Source organism: Piliocolobus tephrosceles, chromosome 7 (genome assembly GCF_002776525.5).
Source record: "Piliocolobus tephrosceles isolate RC106 chromosome 7, ASM277652v3, whole genome shotgun sequence".
Classification (NCBI taxonomy): domain Eukaryota; kingdom Metazoa; phylum Chordata; class Mammalia; order Primates; family Cercopithecidae; genus Piliocolobus; species Piliocolobus tephrosceles.
In genome coordinates this window covers 133487199-133512079 of record NC_045440.1, presented here as the reverse complement: position 1 = coordinate 133512079, position 24881 = coordinate 133487199, and the positions used below count along the sequence as shown (strand labels likewise).

At 37.2% G+C, this 24881-nt stretch overlaps 1 protein-coding gene and 1 pseudogene across 19 annotated transcripts in view; one reads left to right on the top strand and one right to left on the bottom strand.

Moving 5' to 3' along the window:
* The window catches only part of CYRIB (CYFIP related Rac1 interactor B), a 180827-nt gene that overhangs the window by 99115 nt on the left and 56831 nt on the right, over positions 1-24881 (top strand). For 9 of the 18 annotated variants that reach the window (XM_023223915.2, XM_023223922.2, XM_023223845.2 and 6 more), the window contains 2 exons: positions 16863-16948; positions 18102-18140. The gene's annotated coding sequence lies outside the window, so the exon portion shown is untranslated. Of the gene's footprint in view, positions 1-16862; positions 16949-18101; positions 18141-19589; positions 19671-20756; positions 20776-24881 lie in introns of those variants that run through there. The other 9 variants (XM_023223937.2, XM_023223946.2, XM_023223889.2 and 6 more) reach the window with 3 other exon arrangements.
* Positions 14468-14899, bottom strand: LOC111550488 (annotated as a pseudogene). Its single transcript, XR_003309475.2, has one exon. The product of XR_003309475.2 is annotated as a 60S ribosomal protein L31 pseudogene (transcript).

Here is a 24881-nt window from a genome sequence, read left to right as displayed (position 1 = left end):
TTTTTTTTTTTGTATTTTTAGTAGAGACGGGGTTTCACCGTGTTAGCCAGGATGGTCTTGATTTCCTGACCTCGTGATCTGCCCGTCTCGGCCTCCCAAAGTGCTGGGATTACAGACGTGAGCCACCGTGACCAGCCTTTATTTGATATTTTTAAAATGATCTTGGTGTTTTGTCATCTTTTCTGGATGTTCTGCTTTTATATTAATGTTCAAATTTTGTTTTGAAACTTAAAGTTTTCTTTTTAATTACCCTGGGACCTCTTAAATATCTCAAAACACTGATCTATACAATCTTTAATATTTGAATATCTTTATTATCTGTATTTATACTTCAGAGTTATATTTGTAACATAAATTCTGCCTGTTTGTAGAAATGGCTTTAAATTGGGAAGGGAATTACAGTTAGTTTTCTATTTGAGACCAGAATATTCTTTATAATTCATTAACGAGTCCTCGGTTGCAAATGGCAGAACCTGACTAGGTAATTTGGATATGAAAGGAATTAATTGGGATGATGACAGGTAGGTTATAGAATTGTTGGAGAGAGTGGGAATCCAGGTTCACAAAATCAGCAATAACCAGAGGCAGCTGAGCAGCAAGAAAATACTGCCCAGATTATGTTACCATAACAGTGTGGTTAGTGCACTGTGGCCACTGGTCTCTTACTGTTGCCATTGTGAACCATTTCAAGTGTCCTTGGTCTTTGGATACGAAGTCCTGGGGTATAGATAAAGTATTTGTGATCTGACCTCTTCCCTGAACTCTGTACTTCTGTATCTGTCGTTGCCTTCTCAACAGATTGGTGGCTCATAGCCTCTCAAATTTAACATGTCCAAAACTGAACTCCTCTTCTTTTTTTAATCTTCACACCTGCTCATTTTCATCCAAGCAAGCTGTCTGATAGAAAATATTCCATAATCAAAATTTGTCTGCTTTGTTTCCTGATAAATAGAATCAGGATATACCCGACAAGTTTTATTACATAGGGTAATGTTGAATACATCCCATTGCCTTACATCTTCAGGCATATAATGTCTGTCACATTTTTTGTGATACTAAATTTTATCCCTCAATTAAATGGTGTCAACCAGCCTGGGCAACATGCTGAAACCTTGTCTCTACAAAAAAAATACAAAAATTAGCCAAGAGTGGTGGTGTGATCCTGGGAGATTAAGGCTGCTGTGAACTGTGATCGTGCCACTGCACTCCAGTCTAGGCGAAAGAGTGAGACCTTGTAAAAGGTCTCGGTTTGGTGATACTTTCAAACCATGTGAATATCTGGTTGCCCAAAACTTTTCACTGAATAGCCTAACATAGGAGAGGACACTCAAATAATGGCTGTTAATGTATATCTGAATAATAGCTATCAGTTATTATCAAGAAGTTAGGGAAGAAGAAAACCTTCCTGTTTTAGTTTCAGTTTTTAATAGTGTAGAGGAAAGATAAGTAAATTATTATGAATCTCAAATTCTGAAAAGCGTTAACAGTCCTTCTCCAATATGGACTGCAAAGGTGACAAATGATGGCTATATACAATTTAACTTTTTTTAAATAGATAAGACTCATGTCTGAGTAAAAGGTACATTAGGAAGGAGACTGAAAGATGGCTAAAATAAATATTGATCTGTTCACTTCAGTGATCAGTACTTTCTCATACATCATTTAGCATAGATCAACATTTTTCTCCATTTTTGTAGTTTTAGTACTTACAATTTTCTTCCTATTCTTGCACTTTAATATTTTTTCTGTTAATTCAAGGAGGCAAGGTCTACTTCCCAAATGACTAAAAATTGTCTCTTGTTATAAAAAATCTATCTCTGTAGATGAAATAAATTCCTAGATATTACAAATACTAAACTAAACAATAAAATCTAGAATATGTAAGTGCTCCTACATTTGGTGGAAATCAAATGAAAGGGGAAAGGGGGAATTTCTAAAATGTACAGGTTTTTGTAAGGTGTTAAATTAGCAAATGAGTAGGGTAACAGAAAGTAAAATATCCAGGATGTTATGAGTTAATGGTTTCAGAATTTATTTTAAAATTGTATTTCGTTTATTTTTTCCAGTCTGAAATACCTAGGTAAAAATTACTGATGATATGGAAGTCTGTCACATAGCAGTTGAAGTACAGTTATGGCACTCATTCTGTTTGTGGGTGACTATGTTGAAAATCATTTAAACTAAGAAGTTTAAGTCTAGGAAATAAAGTCAAAATCTGAAAATACTGAATGTTTTCTACTTAATTATCTCTCTGAAACTTCCCAATGTTAGGAAAAATATAGTTCTACTGAAGAATTATGAACTCTTTTGAGAAATGAACCTATCTGATATGATATGTTTATAGTTGAGTGTATTGATGTCTTGTCTGTTGAACCCATTAGATTCCATGTTGCTACTAATGAGCACTTGGGAGAAAAGCTCATAAGACATGGTAAGGTCGTTTTTAAAAGAGGAGAAGATAGACAAGAAAGAACCACTTCATAGGACATTTAACAGGCTGGACTTAACGTGTGTTAAAGATAAAGGTTTACTACATAAATATATACTCTGACCATGAAAGAGTAAGTTTTAGAATAGTACATGTTTTTTTTTAAAGTGTTTTCCCCTGATTTGGTTTGTAAGTTCAGACTTGATAGTCCAAATTTGGAATTATAAACACTATCCAATAAGTAGAAATAACAGAAGGGCAAACAGATTAAGGTTCTTACATAGATAGCAAATGGGATAGAAATTATTGAAGAAATCAGTGCGGTTTTGTATTTATTAGGACTAAAAAATCTTACCTGGTGTTCTTCTGAATTCTTGGAGTTGCCTTAGTCTCAGTTTAATAAAGCCTTTTTCTTAAGGATTTTAGTATTATTTTATTATGTTACCCCATTGTTAACAATCATAGGTAGTAATTAAAATGCTTCTTATAGGGGAAGATTTTCCTTTTCCAGTTTAGTGTAAATGCTAACGTAAATCCTAAAATTAAGTTATTTGACTTAATTTGAAGCATATAAAAATATCTTTGGAAGTTGTTAGTACTGGTGGTTTTTTTTAAGTATATAAGGCACCCAGATATCTCACTTCTCTAGCTTTCTCTGACATTCTTCTCTAGACATAATTAAATTACTCCTTCATCTGTTTTCCCATAGCAATTTAACCACAGAACTCTAGCATAGCATTTTATTTAATTGTACTGTATTGTAGTAATTTGTTTACATGTCATAGAATATGAGCTTTATGAGGACAGGTCTTGTTTTTACACAGCATTTTGTACTTTGCCATACATAGAATGTCTGCCCTATTGGGAGTCTAACTGATCTTTGTTGAGTTTTGAGGACATTTTTAACATGTGACAAAGTATTTTTCATAGTCTTAAAATCCATTGTTTTATTGCTACCAAGACATTCAGTAATATATATTACCACATATTAGATATATAGTATCTCTCCAAAGTGGTTATCTGTGCCTATTGTTGCAATTGAGTTTTATCAGTCCAGAAAAACTGTATCTATCTGTAGGCTGGGTGAGCACGGTGGCTTACACCCGTAATCCCAGCACTTTGGAAGGCCGAAGCCAATCACTTGAGGCCAGGAGTTCAAGACAAGCCTGGCCAACATGGCAAAAACCCATGTCTTAAAAAAATAAAATAATTTAAAAACTGTATCTGTAAAACCATGGTGGACACACCTTAGAGCATTTCATTTGAAGTCTCTTTATTTAATTTTTAATAGGAGAAATTTTATCAGTTTTCTGCTAATGATACCTTGACCTCTCCTTATCTCTCTTTTCCCCAAACAAATCATTTTAGCAGAATAACAGCCTTTTGGAACCTTAACTTTAGATGAGTTGCATTTATTCTAATGTACTTACATCATTTATCTTGTTTGTTTATTCACTCATTCAGCATCTATGCTTTGGAGACTGTGATGTGTCAGGCATTGTGCTTAGTGCAGAGCGGAGTATAATAGCAATGAACAGGCTGTGATAGCCACTTTGTGTCATGGGAAGGGGTCCAGCGTTTTGATGAGTGATATGATGTGCTGTGGGGCCTGTTGAGAAGATTTTTAACTCACATATGGAATATACCTTTCTCTCACACTGTCCTGTTCTCTAAATTGCTATTGTAATTGTGGTCTGTAACACCACTTTGGTGTTGACAGAATTATTATGAATTTGTTACTGTTTATATATGCAAGTAGTATTTCCACAGGAAGTCATTAACTGCTTTCAGGGTAAAGATTGTTGTTTTCTTTTTTCAACCCTTAGAAAATGTAAAAAGCATTCTTAGTGTGCAGGGAGAACAAAAAGCCATGGGATTAGGCAGGATCTGTGGGTGGTTTGCAGACCCTTGCTTTAGATAGACACAGCAATATCATCATATCTGGGGTTGGTCACTTTTCTATGTAAAGTTTCTTAATCTGGGATTGGGCAATCCTGGCTATATATTAGAAACATTGTGTGGCTTCTTAAACAAATACCATGGCGTGCCATAGACTTGGTGAATAAAAATCTGTTGTGGTAGCTCTGTGGCATGCATAGTTAAAAACTAGTTAAAAACAGGGTGGTGGTGGTCCATGGATGATTGTGGTGGGCAGCCATTATTGCTAGTACGTACTAGCCAGTGGTCACTCGTAACACGTGAAAATGAAGTAATACGAGGTAGGATAGATTTTCTTTTTCCAATTTTTTTGTTACTAGATCACTGCAGTAGTAGGATGGATTTTCTTTTTTTTTGAGGCGGAGTCTCGCTCTGTCGCCCAGGCTGGAGTGCAGTGGCCGGATCTCAGCTCACTGCAAGCTCCGCCTCCCGGGTTTACACCATTCTCCTGCCTCAGCCTCCCGAGTAGCTGGGACTACAGGCACCCACCACCTCACCCGGCTAATTTTTTGTATTTTTTAGTAGAGACGGGGTTTCACCATATTAGCCAGGATGGTCTTGGATCTCCTGACCTCGTGATCCACCCGTCTTGGCTTCCCAAAGTGCTGGGATTACAGGCTTGAGCCACCGCGCCCGGCCAAAATACTGTTTTAACAATACATAAAAACGACTTTTTTTCTTTTTTGAGATGGAGTCTCACTTGTCACCCAGGCTGGAGTACAGTGGTGCAATCTCGGCTCACTGCAACCTCCGCCTCCCAGGTTCAAGCGATTCCCCTGCCTCAGCCTCCTGACCTAGCTGGAATTACAGGCATGCACCACCACACCTGGCTAATTTTTGTAGTTTTAGTAGAGACAGGGTTTCACCATGTTGGTCAGGCTGGTCTCAAACTCCTGACCTCATGATCCACCCGCCTCTGCCTCCCAAAGTGCTGGGGTTACAGGCGTGAGCCACTGCGCCTGGCCAAGATATTTAAGTGAAATCTTGGAAATTTTTTTTAATGAATTGAGTCAGCCTGAGATCTCTGTGTCCTGTGCCATTACAATTACAGGTATAGACTAATGGAAGGATGATGTGTGGATATGTGATCAGGTTTCTGCATTAGAAGGATTAGTCTAATAACATTGTGGAGAATGAATTAGCAAAGGTTAGAGTTGGAGCAGTGAGACCCAAATAGGCTATAGTAGGAGTCCTGGCTTGAACTGCTAGTTCAGTGGTTGTGTGCGTAGAGATCTTCGGGAAATAGAATGGTCGGTTTCTCAGGTCCTAAGTACAGGTAAGAATAATGACTGGTGTTTTCTAACTTGGGTGGATGAATGGTATTGGTATGTATTAATACGTAAACTTTTTCCATATCAGTGCTTAAATCATAAACATTTTGGTATTTCTAGAACCTAGTACAATATCTGCCACATGGTGGATATTTAATCTGTGTTGCTAATGATAGCCACAACTAAGTGAATGTTTGTGATTTTTCCTAAGCACTAAACATGCATTCTCATTGAATCTTATTTAATGCTTGCAACAGTGCTGTAAGGTCTGTTAACTCCGTTTGACAAATGAGGAAACTGATGCTTACTAGCTGTATGATCCTGAGTTATGGTAATTGTCAGAACTAGGATTCAAACTGGTATTTGACTGGTTTCAAAGCCTCTAGACTAAAACTTTTCTACCTATATATGCCATACTGTTTCCCTTTGTTGTAACATACTTAAGCACTGCGTATTAAGTAGAGTACAGAAGACTTGAGAAACAAATTTTATCTTCCCTCAGTTATACAACTAACATCTGCAACCAATGAGTAGCAGTGTACTATTGGATGAAAATGCTTTAGAATTATAGGGATTGATGTGGGCTGGAATCCTCAGGAAAAGCCTGTTGAAAGTAGGAATAGCTTTAAATTGGCCTTTTAAGGATAAGAACCTTTTTAGAAGGAAGAAAGAAATGCCTTTTTAGGAGGAGGAAACAGATTTCAGGACTGGAATGGACATAGGCTGTTAGGGGGCTCTGCTCTAATATCATGTTTATTAGGAGTAGCCTGAAATCAGAATGGATATTCATTCCTAAGTGTGCCAGTTTGAGAATGTATCCTGAAAAGTGTTGGGAGCTATTAGAAGTTTTTTTTTTTTCTTTAATAGAGCAGTGATGAGATAAAATTAGTGTCTCTTACAGTGCTTGACTAATATTAGATTCTAGGTATTTGTGTGATAGAAATAAAGTGGAGAGAGAACTACAGAAGTAGGTTAACCATTTAGGAGATTATTGCAGTAGTTAGGAGTGAGAGCATAAAAACCTGAGCTACGGAAATGACAAAGAATAAGTACGAATTTAGGAGAAATTGAAAGCAGAGGAATAGAAACCTTTTTAGAAGAAAGTTGGATAGAATTTCATTTCAGAAGAAAGTAGATGATTTGCATTTTATTACTGACTCTGCCCAAATTTAACCTTTCTGGGTCTCAGCTTTTCCATTTGTGAAATGGAATTGGGATAGGATATGATTTTAAATTGAAATCATAAAGCTTATTTTTAGCTTTAAAACTTTTGCCTCTATGGGCTTTTCTTTTATTGAACTGTTTCAGAGATCACCTGTATACCAGATTTCAAAGTTAAAATATAAATACGAATGTAATAGGATGTCTTAAGTTCTAAAGGTCTGAAATTATGGGCTTCATAAAAGACCGTGTTGATGTAAGTACTAATAAGTTGTTAAGTGCTAATTAAATTAGGGTTCTTATAGGAAATTTTGATGCACTAAAGTTCTAAGTGTGTTTTCGTAGAAGATGAGTGAGATAGTTCTTCTGGAGACTCTAGGCATTAGATCCTCTAGATTACAGAGTAAATACATACATTAGAGTAACGTGGATCTTGGAAAATGCAGTTTCTCAGGCTTGACCCACAAAATTTAGTGGGTTGTGGCAAGCCCGAGAATCCACATTTTTGGCAGATGCAGATGATCCATGGACCATTTTTAAAAGTTTTATGAAGCATACAGTTTGTTGAGCTTCAACATAGTTAATCACCCATGAAATCATCACCACAATCAAGATAATGAACATAATCTCCTTCAAAGTTTTTTCCTGACTCCTTCAAATCTGTCCACCCTACCTGCCCCTAGACCCCAGTCAACCACCTATGCCTTTTCTGTCTTTATAATATTAGTTTGCATTTCCTAGAATCTTACTGTTTTATTAATTTATTTAGAAGTAGGGTCTCACTGTGTTGCTCAGACTTGACTCCTAAAATCTTATTTATGAGGAATCATACAATATATGTTCTTTTATATCTGGCTTCTTCAACTCAGCATAGTGATTTTGAGATTTATACTTAATATTGGATGTATCAGTAACTTGTTTCTTTTATTGCTGAGTGGTATTCCAGCATATGGAAATACTACAGTCTGTCCATTCGTTTGCTAATGAGCATTTGGGTTGCTTGCAGTTTGAGACTACTGCAAGTAAAGTTGCTATAAACATTAGTGTATGATTCTTTTTATGAGCATAATGCTTTCATTTTTCTTGGATAAATACCTCGATGGAATGACTATTATATGGAAGGTGTATATTTAACTTTTTAAAGTGGCTTTGCACAAGTGTGTAGGAATTCATTTGCACTGTATTCTCACCAGCACTTGGTATGGTCATTTACAGTATTTTTTTTTTAGCCATCTGGTGTGTTTTCAGTTTGTATTTCTCTAGTGCCTGATGGAGTTGAGCATCTTTTCAAGTGCTTATTTGCAATCCATTTAACTTTGGTGAATTATCTGTTGAAATCTTTTGCGTGTCTTTAAATTCATTTGCTTTCCTTCTTAGGTTGTAAAAGTTCTTTATACAGGCAGTTCTCATTTTGTGCTGTGGAATGTAAAAATACTTGTGCAGGCTTAACTTTTGTAAAGCAATCTTAGAAATTGTGTTGTTCCATGATTTTTAGAAATTTTCGTCAAAACATACTCTCATTGTTGCAAAATGTATAGGGAAATGGATAAAATAGTAAAACTAGTATTTACTTAGTACAGTTTAATTAAACCTTGAGAATTAAAGTGTTTTATTTCTTTGTAAAAATCTTTTCAAGAGTGATTGGAACTGTGCCTGGTTTCTTCTTCCCTGTTGTATAGTGTGGAGTGAGCATCATTTGTAGGCCTTGGACAAGTTGATAATACTTGTAAGTTTGGATCAGCTTCAAACATTTTATCCATTACATCATGAATATCAAGAAGTATATGTAAGAATTCCTTTAATATGAAGGTTTCTTGCTGGCATGACTTCCTCTGAGACATTGTCATCCTTTTCACCATAACCACTCTCTTCTTTTATGTTGATCAGTTTACCTTCAGAAAGTTCCTCTGGCTGCATGTTTAGTCTCCCTGTTGGCAGCAGTGTCAACATTCTCACAGTCAACTCTTTCTTTTGTAACTCCATTAATATTCCATTAGAATTTTATTTCCAGCATTATCACTTTTGTTTCTTTGCTTCACTTTCTTCTTTGTTGGCAAATCCTCTCCTTCAGTTACCCATTTAAAAAAAAAAGTATCTCATGGGTTTGTCACTGGGGGACAGGAAGTAACGCAGCTACATGCTCTGCAGTCTGTGCATTTAGTGAATAACAGGTGTGCAGTGACCAGTGACTGACTTTAAAATAAGTGATATGATTGGTCATGGATCAGGATATAAAAAATAGGAGAAAAGTATAAAACTATAAAGAATTCTATATTTTCAGTATCTTCATTTCTCATTACATTTAAAAAAGACAAAAACTAGACATTTTAGAAAAAGTGTATCTATGGTTATGGTCTATACAATAGTAATAATAATAATAATATCATCAACTTTTTTATAGAGTCCTTATGTGTCAGGGACAGTTTTAAGTGCTAGACGTATTCTTATTTAATCCTCATAATAACCCAATTAGGTGGTAGGTATTACTATTATCCCCACTAGAGAGAGAGAAACTTGTCCAAGGGTGAGCCTCACAGTTTGGCTCCAGAATCTGTGCTTTATTTATACTAGTGCTACTTAAAAGAAACACTTTGCAAACCAGCGCTGGTTCATAAACTGACTGTTCACACATAGTCTGTGAAGAATTGGAATTTGCATTTTGTAAGCTTTTAAAAATTAAAAAAAAATTCTTTTTTACCCCTAGTAATTTCTACACAAGCATTGGATCATGGTGGCTGGAAAATACTCTAGCAATTGCTTGTCATTGAAGAATGTGCTTTGGTTTTCTTTAAAAGGATTAGCTAATGAATGCACGTGTATGTATTTTAAATGTTTCAAGAATTGCAATTAATTGAACAACTTCTAGTTCTGATTATTATGGAAAAGCTTTTACTGTAATTACAACACTGTGGGGAAAGACAAGGTTTATCCCAAGAGCTTCTGCTTAATACAGTCATGAATTTGAAAGCGGAGCAGATTCCTGAAAGTCAAGGTATTACATTGTAGGATTCACTTTTGTGCTGTGTTTTTAAATGTATCAGTTTCTTTAACAGCAGTAGAGAACATTCTTGTTTTCTGTCACCATAAACATGACACACAGATTAGGAATTCACTGAATCATTTTACTTGAACCACTCTTTAATATGCCTTCGTTAGTTCATCCTGTTGATTATCATATAGAATTGTTTGAAAAAAATGACCTGCAAGAAAAGAAAGGCCCAGCCTGGGCAACCTAATAAGACCCTGTCTCTAAAATAAAAATAAAGAAAGGCAAATTTTGAAAAACCCGTCTTTGTTTTCATTCAAATGCAGCTTCTCTGTTCCCAGTCCTCCCCTTCCCCCAGCCTCAGAGTGCATCTCTGCATCTTTTGAGGTAATTATATGGCTTTTTTCTTTTAATCTGTTAGTGTGGTGAAAACAGTAGGTATTCTGAACCAACCTTGTGCTTCTCAGATAAGCCAAACTTGGTCATAATTTTTTTTAAAAAAATTTTGTAATTTCAGATAATTGCAGCATAGGACTAAGGGTGGAGAGAGTGGTGCTGGGGGAGTGGTGAAACAAGGTGAGATGCTGGAAGGAATGGTCGTTTCAGTGCTAGTGCAGTTTGCAACTTCAGATAATTCTGGAGCATATATATATTTAGCAGGATGTATAAATTCAGCTATATATTTGATCTTTTATAAAATTGACCCTGGGATAAATTTGTATACACACACACACACACACACACGCACACACACACACAACTGTAAAGCTTTATTTTCCTTATTACCTCTGTTTGTATTTAACATTCCTTTAAAATTATATGTGTAAATTTTATAAGGGGTTTTGAACATATGGGGTAGATTAAATGAACACCAAAAACTCTATCTTTCCTTTTAACTAGCATTTAATTTTACAGAGTTTGACCTTATAGGACCTCACTTACTTGTTTTCACATAACATGTCTTAAACCTGTGGAATCTTTAGGTTAGCACGATTAAAGCACCTGCCATCAAAAAAATGCATTTTACAGTCTCTCCATGGCTGTATGTTCCAAAACTTAGCTGAGTTGAAGTATCAGAAAAGTTCCATTGTAGATGGTCAATAATCCGGGCAAGATGTTGACAGTAACCAGGAGATCCAGAAGTAAGAAGGTTCTATATAATGTCCTCAAAGCCTGGTGAGCCTCTTAATCTAGCTCTTGGCCTTTTAATTTAGCCCTTGCCTCAGGTTTTTCAATTATGCTGTTATAGGTTTTGTTTGTTTTTGTTTTTGTTTTTGTTTTGCACACAACCAGAGCCAGCTAATTTTTGTATTTTTAGTAAGGACAGGGTTTCACCGTATAGGTCAGGCTGATTTTGAACCCCTGACCTCGTGATTCACCCACCTCAGCCTCGCAAAGTGCTGGGATTACAGATGTGAGCCACCGCGCCTGGCCGTGGGTTATTTTTTTAAAGAATCATTTTTAATTTAACAATAAAAGAAGTTAGTGGAAAAGTAGTATTTGTTTCACAAGAAATCACATTTACAGAAGGAATATTGTAATAAATATTGAACAAGATTGTTTCCTGAAAAGTAATTTTCTCCCTCTGTTCCCGTCCTCGTTTCTGTACCTTCCCCTTCTTTTCCTAATTCCTTATCCTCTAGTCATGACCTTGGACAAACTACTTTTAAAGCCTCTGATTGCTCATCAATGAAAAGGGTTTAATTTTAACCTATTAGATTGACAGGCTTCAGTGAAATATATCATGCAGTACAGTGTCTAAAACAAAGGAAGTACTTAGAAAAAGGCAGCTGAGTAGAAAGGGACAGTTTTAAAAGACTATACCTCACTTTATGCATTTATATTGAATATCTGATCAAGGAAATTCAGATTTGATAGTTACCTCCTTGAAAATACATAAGGCCTTGATAGAAAATAGGAAGGACTAAGTTACACAATTGTGGAGAAAAAAATAGTTGGCCTCAGTAGTTAAAAAAACAATGGGAGAGAGGCCGGGCAACGTGGCTCATGCCTATAATTCCAGTGCTTTTGGAGACCACGTAGGGAGAACACCTTGAGGCCAGGAGTTCAAAGTTACAGTGAGCTATGGTTATACGACTGCATTCCAGCCTGGGCGACAGAGCGAGGCCCTGTTTCTTTTTGTTTTTAGAATTAGGTTCTTGCTTTGTCGCCCATGTTGGAGTGCAGTAGCACTCATAGCCCACTGTAGCCTTGAACTCTTGGGCTTAAGCCATCCTCCTGTCTCAGCCACACATGTAGTATGTTACTAGACCTGGCTGTTCATTTTATTGTTTTTATGTATATGGGTCTTGCTGTGTTGTCTCGTCTGTTCTCAAACTCCTGATCTCAAGTGATCCTCCCACCTCAGCCTCCTGAAGTGTTGGAATTACAGGCATGAGCCACTGCACCTGGCCCCTGTCTCTTAAAAAAAAAAAAAAAGACACCATTTGTCAAGGATGCTGTGAAGTTGGCCAGTGCATCATTCTGATGGTAATATTAATTAGAATGTATCTTTGGATGGCAATTTGGCACTAGGTATAAAGACCTTGATGTATCCTAAACATTTTTAAGTTATTTCAACAAAGATTTATGTTCATAGCTAAAATAATTATTCAACGTGTTCACATGGCCCTCTGCACAAGGGGTGCCACACCTGTGGGAATATCAGGCATGAGATAGACATGTCACATTTGAGAAGATTTTCTGGTGAATGGAGCGATTCTGGGCCTTCTGGCCACATCTTGGAGCCAGGAGTTCAAGGTTATAGCAAGTTGCCTGGTACATAAACCCATACTGGCACCTATGGCATGCCAAGACTCTGGAGAGCTCCTGTGAGGACACTGTCCATGCAAGTGGTTACAGCATGGTCTTGTCCAGACTGAGCTCCAGACTCCAGGCATCCCCTGAGGTGATTCCTTTCACTTACTTGCCCACCACTCCAGTCTGACAGAAACTGATCTGGTAGTCTCATTTGAGAAATTTGGGGCAAGGGTGCCTGGCACTGGCTTAGGTATGTTTTTGTGCCTTAATGTTCAGGGATTATGTTTGTCAGTAGGCAAGAGTGTGACCCTTGTGTGCAGGGACATGTGTATGCACAGCCAGGGTGTTTGCTTGCCGGGGTTCTTAAACCCCGACCCAGGCAGAGCTATATTGTGTAGTTGTTGAGGTTGTGCAATAAAGTAGTAGTTCATAAACATTTTTATATTAGACTGGGATAACTTTTTCTAATCTCACAAAGTCTTTATGTGCTTATGGAAGTCTTGGGCATAGCATTGTTTATAAGAGCAAAAGGTTAGAAAAACTTGAATATCCAACAGTGAGAAAATGCTTGAAAAAATGTGGTATAACCATATGATGAGTTGGTATGTAAAGACTAAAAGTGGTATTTTGGCAGAGTTTTTAATCATGTGAAAATATTGCTCATGATATCAATGATGAAAAGCAGTACAAATACAAAGAAATGGTGTTAAATCGTATAAAAATATACATAAAAGAAATTAGAGGAGAATAAATTGTTAAAGCTTGGTTGTGGGATTATAGGTAGTGGTGCTTGTTTCTTTCCACTTTCTTTATGTATTTTTTATAGTGAATATGTTTTACCCTTATAATAAAGGGGAAAATTAAGATTGTAAGAAATTTTTAGACTCTACAAAAATCAAGTCATGTTCTGAAAACCTGGCATTACCCAGGCAACCATTACTGGCAATTTACTTTTTCCTGGAGGTAACTTAAAAAAAGGTTTAGAGATAATGAGAAATGTTGGTATTTCAGATCTTCTGGAGCATGGGTTTACAACAGAGATTAAGAATTTCTTGGCCAGGCATGGTCCAGGCTCATGCCTGTGATCCCAGCACTTTGGGAGTGGGAGGACTGAGATGGGAGGATTGTTTGAGGCCAGGAGTTCAAGACCAACCTGGTCAATATAGCAAGACCCCATCTCTATTTTATTTAGAAATGTTTTTTAAAAATCTTCATAAAAGAGAATTTATTGATACTGTATTAATACTTAGTATTAATATTTGCACAATATCAAGATTTATATGTATCACATATGCCTTGATATTTGTTTTTATATAGAAAATGTAGTTCTAGGTATATCAAGGAGGGAGGCTCTTAATGTAACCATTGTACTTTCTTCTGATCAAAATATTTTGTGATAGTAAGCATGGTGTAGGATGACATAGAGGAAGCCTCAGGTGTTTGAGTCCTGGTGCGTGTTAGACATGGTTTTCTTAATAGTACTATACTTGAGATTTAGTGTCAGTAGAGAGATACACATTATTGTAATTTTAATATTAAATACAAAAGGTAATGACCATGTTCAGCAAAACTAGCAATTCCATTAATCTACACACTTTGAGTCCATTTTTGCTCTTTTACAAAGGAAAAGGATGCATAGATAACCTAATTTAAATAAGTGGAAATCTGCATTTTACAAATAAAGCGTGCTCAAATAACTTAAATACAACCCAAATCTATCTCATTTCAGAACCAGTTCTCTAAACCATTTTATTGTATTTGCTTTTTATTATTAGGGAGTATACATTTTTTTCATAATTTATTGTTTTGCCTCCCTGTTACAAATTATCAAGTTATTTTTTTCTGTTGTCTTCATGTGATTTATATACACTCCCATGAACTATTTTAAGACATTTTGTTATCCTTTTTTTTTTTTCAATTTTATAACTTTATTTGATGTATTTGACGATCAGCGATTAGTTCTCATCCACATCGACTGTCTGTAGATTTTTGAAAGTGGTAACAGGTACATAGGTAACCAAAGTATAGAGCTGATTTGGTGAATCTTCATCCTCATTCCGTTTTCTGGACAGCCGCACACGGATTCGGTATGGGACATTCCTTATTCCTTTGGCCCAGACAGCTTTGTTGAGCCTGGTATCAATGAGCACATCTGGAGTTCCCATCTCCTTCATGGCAAATTTCCGAATCTCTTTGAGTGCCCGAGGGGCGCGCTTCCTGAAGCCCACTCCGTGGATGCGCTTGTGAATGTTGATGGTGTATTCTCGGGTCACCACCTCGTTGATGGCAGAACGGCCCTTTTTCTTCTCGCCACCCTTCTTTGCGGGAGCCATTCTGCCGGGTCCAAGTTGGAAAAGCCATTTTGTTATCCTTTATCTTTAATTTTTACATGATTGATCTTTCCATTTTAAATTTCTTATAGTGCTTTATATTTTAGCATATTATTCCTCCAAAGATAAGTAAGATTCTTTGTTCTCTTTTCTGAGATTTAGTTTTGAGAAATTAAACTCGAATTCATGTGTAATGTATAGTTTGAGAAGGGTCTATCTTAGTTTTCCGTGGAGTTATTTCAACACCATTTACTTATTTATTTATTTTTTGAACAGAGTCTCATTCTGTCACCCAGGCTGGAGTGTAATAGCGTGATTTCAGCTCACTGCAGTCTCTGCCTCCCAGGTTCAGGCAATTCTTGTGCCTTAGCTTCCCGAGTAGCTGAGATTACAGGCATGCACCACCATGCCCAGTTGATTTTTGTATTTTTAGTAGACACAGGGCTTCGCCGTGTTGACCAGGCTGGTCTCAAACTCCTGACCTTAGGTGATCCACCCGCCTTGGCCTCCCAAAGTGCTGGGCTTATAGGCATGAGCCACTGCACAAGGACAGCAGTGAGATTTATGTACCATCATATGGAATACTACAAAGCTATAAACATGGTTGACAGAATGGTCTGAAGTCATAACTCATGTCTTGCTGGAGGCAAGTAAATTTTAGCACTTAACTTGAAGAATCTCTAGGTTTGTAGATTTTAGGTGCCTGAATTGTCCAATTTAAATATTAGTTAATATTTACTACTTATGACCTGATACTTGATTTCTAAGGATGAATACAGTTACAAGTATTTTATTGTCTTGATTTATTAATTAAAATTTTATTTTAGTAGATTAATAATTATTTATTAATTGAATTAATAATTGAATTTTCCCTCATGGTTTTATGCAAAGTAGCCATGTTTTTTCTGCTATTGTTTATAAAAGTGGTCAGTCAAGCCACTTGTTTTGTTTATTTCTGGGTGCCTGCAGTGGGCCTTAGGGAAGGAAGTTTTATCTTTGGCAGAAAAAGCAAAAAAGTGTTTATTCATTTCACTTCTGGTAATACTGATCCAAGGCAAGTTTTTGAGGAAAACTAGAGCGGTTAGGCTTTGAACGTGACTCCCATTTGTGAACCAACTCAGAGAAAAGTGAAAAATTGTAATCCTAGCACTTGGGGAGCCGAGGCGGGCAGATCACGACATCAGGAGATCGAGACCATCCTGGCTAACACGATGAAACCCTGTCTCTACTAAAAATACCAAAAATTAGCCAGGAATGGTGGCGGGCGCCTGTACTCCCAGTCACTTGGGAGGCTGAGACAGGAGAATGGTGTGAACCTGGGAGGCGGAGCTTGCACTGAGCTGAGATCGCGCCACTGCACTCCAGCCTGGGTGACAGAGCGAGACTCCGTCTCAAAATAAATAATTTATTAAATAAAATAATAAATTGTAGACAATGTGAAGTTCTACAGCAGAAGTCGCAAACTGATGGCTATTCCACGTATAGCCGTTAGATGGTTTCATTTGGCCTATTGAGTGTGTCTGACTTATTTCATTAGTTGCTCATGTCTAAAATCTGTTTCACATGGATATTGAGCTCTGGATCACCTGTATTTTTAGCATGGCATGTTGACAACAGTGGCATCATTTAGATAAACACAACTGTTTGTTTGCCTGGTTAACACTTATCTAAGATGGCCCCAGCCAGCCAACTCCATATGCATTTTTGCAACCTCTCTTCTAGTTTCTTGAATATGAAGTAGTAGTAGATCTGATAATGCTCAGGCAACAGAATCTTCTGCCTTGAGTTAGTAGGAAATAGTAGGCACAAGGATTTTAGGTAGTGAGAGTTTGGGTGGTGGAATATGGGGTGTGCAAGAAAGTGTAGTCGAAATTAAGAAGGAGCATCCAGTGAGGTAGGATGAAAAGGGATTATGGTATCGTGGAAATCAAGTGTATTGACCTAGTTTCATCCATAAAGCAGAAACTGAGACTGGTGCTTTCTTACAGGTAATCGTTTGCATACCTGTTAGCAAGAAACAGAAGTTGAAGGACTGGAACAAGTGAACTAGGAAAGAGGGAACGCCAATCCAAGGGTGCGTTATTGAGCTGCTCACTTTTGTGAGCACCTGGGGCTTGATCCTGAGGAAGCCCTCTGAGAAAGCAATAAAGATATGCCTTTTGCTGGGAAGAAGGTGGTATTTATTTGCTAGATCCCATCTCTCATTGGTCAAGGGTTGCCCATGGTGTTAACACCTTCAAATTTTCAGGTTTGTTTATGTCTCTGGATAGCTGAAGAATTCCTGTAGACATCTATTGCAAAGCCCCAGAGCAGAAAGTGAACCACAGATAGTACAGTCAGGAGGAGGTACCTCAGCTAGAGTGAAAACATGAGGCTTTTTCCTGATAGAGTGATCCATACCTTCTTCTCCAAGGGGTTAATGTCTTTATTTGCTTCTTATAACCTTATTTGCAAAATTATAATATACTCATTCTGAAGATTCCATTTTACCTAAAATTGTGTGTTTGAGATAGTAAAACCAAGCCTGGCATGGTTGCTCATGCCTATAATTCCAGCACTTTGGGAGGCCAAAGCAGGAAACTCACTTGAGCCCCAGGAATTGGAGATCATCCTGGACAAAATAGCGAGACCCTCTCTCTACAGAAATGAATGAATGAGTGAAATAATAAAACCAGTTCTAGAGAGGGCTTTGTGGTTCACTTGAATTTTGCCAGATGTGTCCCTGGCAAATAATAGGTTGTTGTCATGGAATAAGGATTTTAGTACCTTGAGTAAAACTGATTATTAATTAATACATTGAAACTGAATGAACTTAAACTGTGATAAGAATATATAAATATGCCTCTTTTGATAGTTGTAGGCCCCTGCTCTAAGACTAAAGAGGAATTACTAACTTTCCTTTTCTTACCCTTTGCTTCATAAGCTATGATGAGATTTGTGTACTTGTCTTCATACACTTTTTACTCTCTGAGTATATTGACAGTGTCAACTGGGTTGTCTTAACCTATTGTTGTTTTCAGGGCTTAATATGATGCCTTACTCTAAATAGGTCCTCCATAAGTGGTGGTTGAGTTAATCCAAGGAAATAAATAAATATATGTGTGTATGTGTAAAATGTGCATGTGCATGATGGCATTCGTAAACTTTAAAGTTAACTGTAATAAAAACTTGTTTTAAAATATACTAATATTTTAGACTGTCTTCCTTTTTTTTCTTTCTTTAAACAGATAGAAGGACAAGGACAGAATCACCAGCACTGGCTGAAGGTAAATATGTCTTTGGGGGAAATGATTATCCAAATGTAAATAAAAATTATGATTTCAATAAACTACATATAATTTAAGGGAAATGTTCTATACACAATATTGAGGTACTAAAAATGTTGTTAGGAAATATCAATTGGTTAGTTTTTGACTTAGAATAGGACCTGGTGGGGAAAATGTAAATTAATTAGAACTTTTTTTTGACAGCTTTCTTTCAGTAGGAGAGGTATGTGTTTTCCTTTGAATTAAGTCATTTTAGCTATCACCAGTATAGTTGATCAAGAAAGTTCTAAGCCATAATTTTAGTAGTTTAAAGTATATGTATGTACATATTTTTTTTTTCATTGAAAACAGAAGGGAAGACACTTTACACATAATCTTAAGAATTCTATCCATTATTGGTTTTGGTCCTTTTTTAAAAAAAATTTTTTTAGAAGCAAAGAATCGTTACCATAAAAGGTAGTTGCTGTTAAAGGGTCCTGAGTACTTAAACATTTGTAATTCTGCAATTGTTTTAATTATAACAAGTTATTAAGTATTCAAAACTTAATTTTTTTTTTTACAGACTTTTTGTGTTCTTAAGTGAAAATGACTGGCTTAAAATCCCTTTCCGTGTTCTTCTTAGTTATAAACAGAGTGTATTTTTTCAAAACTAGCTCATCAGGCCAGTCGTGGTGGCTCACCTGAGCCTGGGGTGTCCAGGTTGCAGTGAGCCATGATTGCATCACTGCACTGTAACCTGGGCAACAGAGCCAGACCCTGTCTCAAAAAACAAAAACAAGGGTGGGTGTGGTGGCTCAAGCCCGTAATCCCAGCACTTTGGGAGACCAAGGTGGACAGATTACCTACCTGAGGTCAGGAGTTAAGAGACCAGCCTGGCCCACAGCCTGGGCAACAGAGTGAAACTCTGTGTCAGAAAACAAAAACAATAAAAACAAAAACAAAAATCCAGCCCATCATTTTGTTAGAGCTGGTACAACAGTTACTACTATGACAGTCCTTCAGAATCGTTATCACCTTGCTTACTCTGTATTTTACAGATCAGAGGTTCTTAATGAGTATTTTTTGTGCCAAGGACCTCTTTGGCAATCTTATGAAGCCTATGAATCCTGCCTCAGAATAATGATTCATGATTGTATAAAGTAAACTACATAGGATTAAGAAGGAAACATTGCATTGAAAAGCCATTAACAAATAGTAATATGTGTGCTTCTTACATTAATATGTGTGTTTCTCATGTTAGAAAATAAGCATTAGGAGTAAATATACTGTATATCATAATTTTAAATAGATGTATGCAAAAATTGTAATATGAAAATACCCGTGGTTTCTATTAATGACACATTCATAGGTTTTCTAATACTACTGTGGTTTGTTACTTATATTCTTGATTGAAGGAATTGTTAATTTTTGTATAGAGCTTAGTGTAAAGGTTCCCATCCATGTTCACAGATCCCTGAATTCTCTATGGACCCCCATATTAAGAACCTCAGTTAGTGAAAATTCAGCTAGACCTTTCTGCATCATACTTCAGTAAGTGTAGTTTTTCATATTCTATATAACTAATCTTAAAGAAGTAGTTACAGGCTGGGCACGGTGGCTCATGCCTGTAATCCTAGCACTTTGGGAGGCCAAGGCGGTGGATTGAGGTCAGGAGTTTGAGACCAGTTTGGCCAACATAGTGAAATCCTGTGTCTACTCAAAACACAAAAATCAGCCAGGCATGGTAGCACCTGCCTGTTATCCCAGCTACTCAGGAGGCTGAGGCACGAGAATGACTTGAACCGGGAAGGTTGCAGTGAGTGAAGATCTCACCACTGACTCCAGCCTAGGTGACAGAGCTAGACTCTGTCTCTCAAAAAAAAAAAAAAAAAAAAAAAAAAAAGTATCCTAATGGTGTAGGCTAGAAGTTTGTGAAATAGCTTTGAAGAAGCTTCTATTTGCTGATCCATAATAACAGAAACAACAAATTTTGTGGAGAAAGGGAGTAGAAAATAAATGTTGAGCCTTGGCGAGTGCCTGCCTTCAAAGAACATGAAGTAAATATGTAAAACACAAGTATCAGGGCTGGGCGCGTGGTGGCACACGCCTGTAATTCCAGCACTTTGGGAGGCCGAGGTGAGTGGATCACTAGAGGCCAGGAGTTCGAGACCAGCCTGGCCCTCATGGTGAAATCCCATCTCTACTAAAAATACAAAAATTAGCCAGGCATGGTTGTGCACACTTGTAATCCCAGCTACCCAGGAGGCTGAAGCACAAGAACCACTTGAGCCCAGGAGGCAGAGGTTGCTATGAGCTCAGATCATGCCACTGCACTCCAGCCCAGGCGATAGAGTGGGACCTTGTCTCAAAAAAACCGTCTTCCCAAAGCCCAAATATCAGTATGAGACACCAAAATTTTAAGAAGAGAAATGCCATCATTGCCATAGGAAGGATACAAATAGTAGTGCTCTGATAGTTGTGTTCTGAAAACAAGAAAAAGGTAGAGACTTACAGAAAGTCACCAACTGTTTTGCAGTTCCATCAGTAGTATAAGCTGTATGGTGGTGTCAGTCTGATCTAGAAAGAGGCTGGAATGATGTCCCTGAATCCCAATGTTTGCCCAGCAGCTGACAGCTGACTACAAATTGAATGGCAGGTCTGTTGAAGTTTGATGAATGGCAAAAACAGCATTAACAATCATTTTAAAGGAGACATAGTGGGGAACCTGACTTTCGTTTTTGTTTCCTTCATTGTGGTGGTGCTTGATTCTTTTGATGTGATCTGGGCCTGTTGCCATGTTTTAAAGAGGTTCTCAAAAGCTGCACTGCCAGAGTCAGTGGCTTAAGCCCCACATTTTTACTCATTTGCTGCTTTGTTCAAGTCAACAAGTTTCTCTAGCCTTTATTTCCCTTCTTTCATAAAATTAGGGAGTTTAGCTCATTCAAGTCATTTCACAAACCCTTTAGTCTGGGCTCAGATTTTCTATCCTTTGTCATCCCCTTTCTCCATTTCTTTTCTCCATTTTTTTCTCCCAGCGACTTTAGACGTGGTAGTGAAAGTCTTCAGAATCAAAATGGAGTTACTAATGTTAAGGAAACCCAGGGAAGCTGTGTACAGAGCCAGGGAAGGCTGTGAAGAGTGTTCTCACACTCATATGCCTGATAATGAAAGAGACTACAAAAACCATATCCTTACACAAAGGCCATCACCACCTTACACAAAATAATACTTCTGCAAGGACATCTGCCCAGCATCTGCCTGTTCAACCTCCAACTAGTGTCACCCTTGTTATCGATCTTTGTAGCTAAGGATACTTATTTCAAAACTATTATATAACCCTTGTTTTTCCTTTGAAACCTTTGTCTTCCTTTACCTCCCTGAATATGTATGGCATAGTTTACTATGTCATGCATATTCCTATTGCAATGCTCTGTTCTGAAATAAACATCTTTTCTTTGTTTTACTCTCTCTCTGTTATTTAGGTTGACAGTAAAAATTCAAAGTGGTTTAGTGATTTGAACTTTGATTTATATAAACATTTCCTTTTTATATGGTTTGTGAAACTAAAAGCTGTAATAATTAATGGCATACTTAGTTCAAAAAATTTATATGATATGCACGTATTGTATTTGTTCCTAATAATGACCTCAACATTTCATTTACAATTAGCTTATTCCACAGTATTAAGAAAACAGGTTTCTTCCTATTTTGTATAAATCAGCATTTAGAATAAAATGAACTAGCTTTTACAAAATTATTTACAAAGGTATCTGGCCTTGTCATTTGTCATTTGAAAATAATTATGGGACCTGCTTTTTAAATTTACCGAGTGGGATCTGTTTCTGCTGTAAAATTTTACTTCTTTCTGAAGTACAATTGTATTTTAAAAAAATGATATAATGAAAGGCGCGGCACAGTGGTTCATGCCTGTAATCCCAGCACTTTGGAGGCAGTGGTGGATAGATCGATCACCTGAGGTGTCAGGAGTTCGAGATCAGCCTGGTCAACATGGCAAAACTTGATCTCTATTAAAAATACAAAAATTAGCCAGGCGTGGTGGCACATGCCTGAAATCCCAGCTACTCAGGAGGCTGAGGCACGAGAATCACTTGATTTGGGAGGCAGAGGTTGCAGTGAGCCAAGATCGTGCCACTGCACTCCAGCCTGGGGGACAGAGTGAGACTCCAAAAAAAACAAAAAAAAGGCAAAGCAAAAATGTATATATTCAGTTATAATTACCACCTCCTTGGCAACATCAGAATGTAAATGAATGACCTCTGCTGGACTCTTTTTAGCACTGTAAGAGATACTGATTTCTTAATGTGGAAAATTATTCAAGTACATACCTTTAAAATTCTATTACTAAGAGAAGAAAAATATGTTTTTGTATTCTGTTTGGTTATGATAAGCCTGGAGGAGATACATTTAAGATAATGATTTTAATTTTAGTTCCGTTAAATTAAGTTGAAGAACCAGGAAAAACATTTGTGCCCTTCTGTAATTTCCCTTGGCATTCAATTCCGTTAGTGTACAAGGCTAGAACAGAAAGACCTGACAAACTGTAGAAAACTGTTTAAGAACATTTCTTAACATCTGTCTTCTTTTCCTGATGAGCATACTTTTTTCTTTTTAAAATTTATTTTACTTTTAGTTTCTGCGTCCAACCATCCATAACATACTTACAGCTTTTCTTAAAAAAGTTTTTTTCCAGTGAAATTTTTTTTCTAACTTAGAAGTTTTAGTACTAATTTCTTTTAGGAACACTTGAAATTTTTCTTAATTGTTTTTGGATGAATTGTATGTGCCACAGTAAGCACATATTTATTGTCCTAACATTAGCACTAACATCATGCAAAGCCCTCTGTGGGGGTTACTTTGGAAACAGAAGTTAAGATCACACTCAGGGAAAAAAGTTTCCACTGCTCTTGGCTCTTTAGCCTATAATGTTTAACAAGGTATTTGTGATGAGTATTCCCTTCAAAAAAAAAAACTTAAAAAAAAGTTTTAGATGGGGGCCAGGCACAGTGGCTCATACCTATAATTCCAGCACCTCGGGAGGCCGAGGCGGGTGGATCACCTGGTAAGGAGCTCAAGACCAGCCTGGCCAATATGGAGAAACCACATCTCTACTAAAAATGCGAAAATCACCTGGGTGTGGTGGCAAATGCCTGTAATTTCAGCTGCTTGGGAGACTGAGGCAGGAGAATCACTTGAACCCAGGAGGCAGATGTTGCAGTGAGCCAAGATTGCACCACTGCATTCTAGCCTGGGCTACAAGAGCGAAACTCTGTCTCAAAAAATACAAATTTAGATGGAGTTTCGCTATGTTGCCTAGGCTGGTCTTGAACTCCTGGGCTCAAGCAATCCTCCCCCACCTTAGCCTCCCAAAGTGCTGGAATTACAGGCATTAGCCACCCACCATGCCTGTCCCTACCTAGAAAATCACTTCTGAATTCTACTCAGAAGCTAAATTCTTGGTTGGCATTACTAGATAGGAGATGTCTTGTTTGTAACTTTGCAAATGTGAACATACATGATCTGATGGGTAACTTTTCTTTTGACCTCATTTGTCTGTTGTTTTAAGATACTTCATATATTTAATGATTTGTTTATAAATAGCACAGGGATTGTGTTCAGTTTATTTCTAGGAGGCCAAAGAGAATTTAAACCAAGGAGGAGAAGTTAACAAATGGGTGAATTTCAATTTAATACAAGGATTGTATGGTTTTCGAGGGTAGAATTCATGTCTTAATTGTGCTTATTCAGTCATTGGCTTAAGTTTCTACAAATTTTTCTAAAAATTGACCAAAGTCTAAAATTTAAGTCATGCAGAGTATTTAAGCAATGGTGAGATGGCTACTTCGTGTGGATATGTTGTGGAATAGATTCATACTAAGGTTAAATCGTCAAGGGTGAGTCTTCCATTTGACTGTGAACTGTCCCTTCCTGGTCTGAGATTCCTTTGTTTATTGGGAATGGGATATAAAGCCATTCTGCCTGTTGTCTTTCACTCTTCACAGTGACTATAGTGTTGAGAAGAGCCCCTAGTCAATCCCAGAAATTAAGGGATACTTAACTTCAGAAAATACCTTATCTTTTAACTCAAATTATGAGAGAAAACAGAACAATTTTTAAGAATCTCTAATCTATTTCAGTCATAGTGAGTTGACTAGGAATGGCACTTTACTTCTATATGCCAAATTCTGGCAGATTTCCTTTCGATTGTAGGCCTCCTGTTTCCCGCACTTTCTCCTTTTCCTGTGAAATCTCGGAGGAGAAGAAAGAATGATGGACAGTTTATCCTTTCACTGCCACAGGGCCTGTTTACTTGGCAGTGGGTCCTTAAGTTTCTTGCTCTTTTGCTGCTGTTTGGTGACTGAAAGAGGCACCAGAGACTCTCACTCTGGGGAGGTGGGTGGCATGTTTATAAGTCATGGATGAGAATGTCTCTGTAGCCCTTAGTTATTCTCTGTGCAAAAACAGAAAACTAAAATTGCTGCTTCTGAAGATGACTGTTGGTCATCAAGATTTTTAAGGATTTGCACTCACATTGTGATAATGCATAAGAACATGAGAAACACCATTGGAGATTAGTTCAGAGGTGGTAAAGAGTATTGTGGGAAAATATCATTGCTGCCTAGGTTAGCTTTAATGTTTTCGCAATAAACCTTTGTCTGTTAACCTTGTCCTTGATTTTCTTGATGTTTATAGAGCTTATATTTGAATTATCCCTTCGTAGGTAAGACCAAGGGATTATAAACT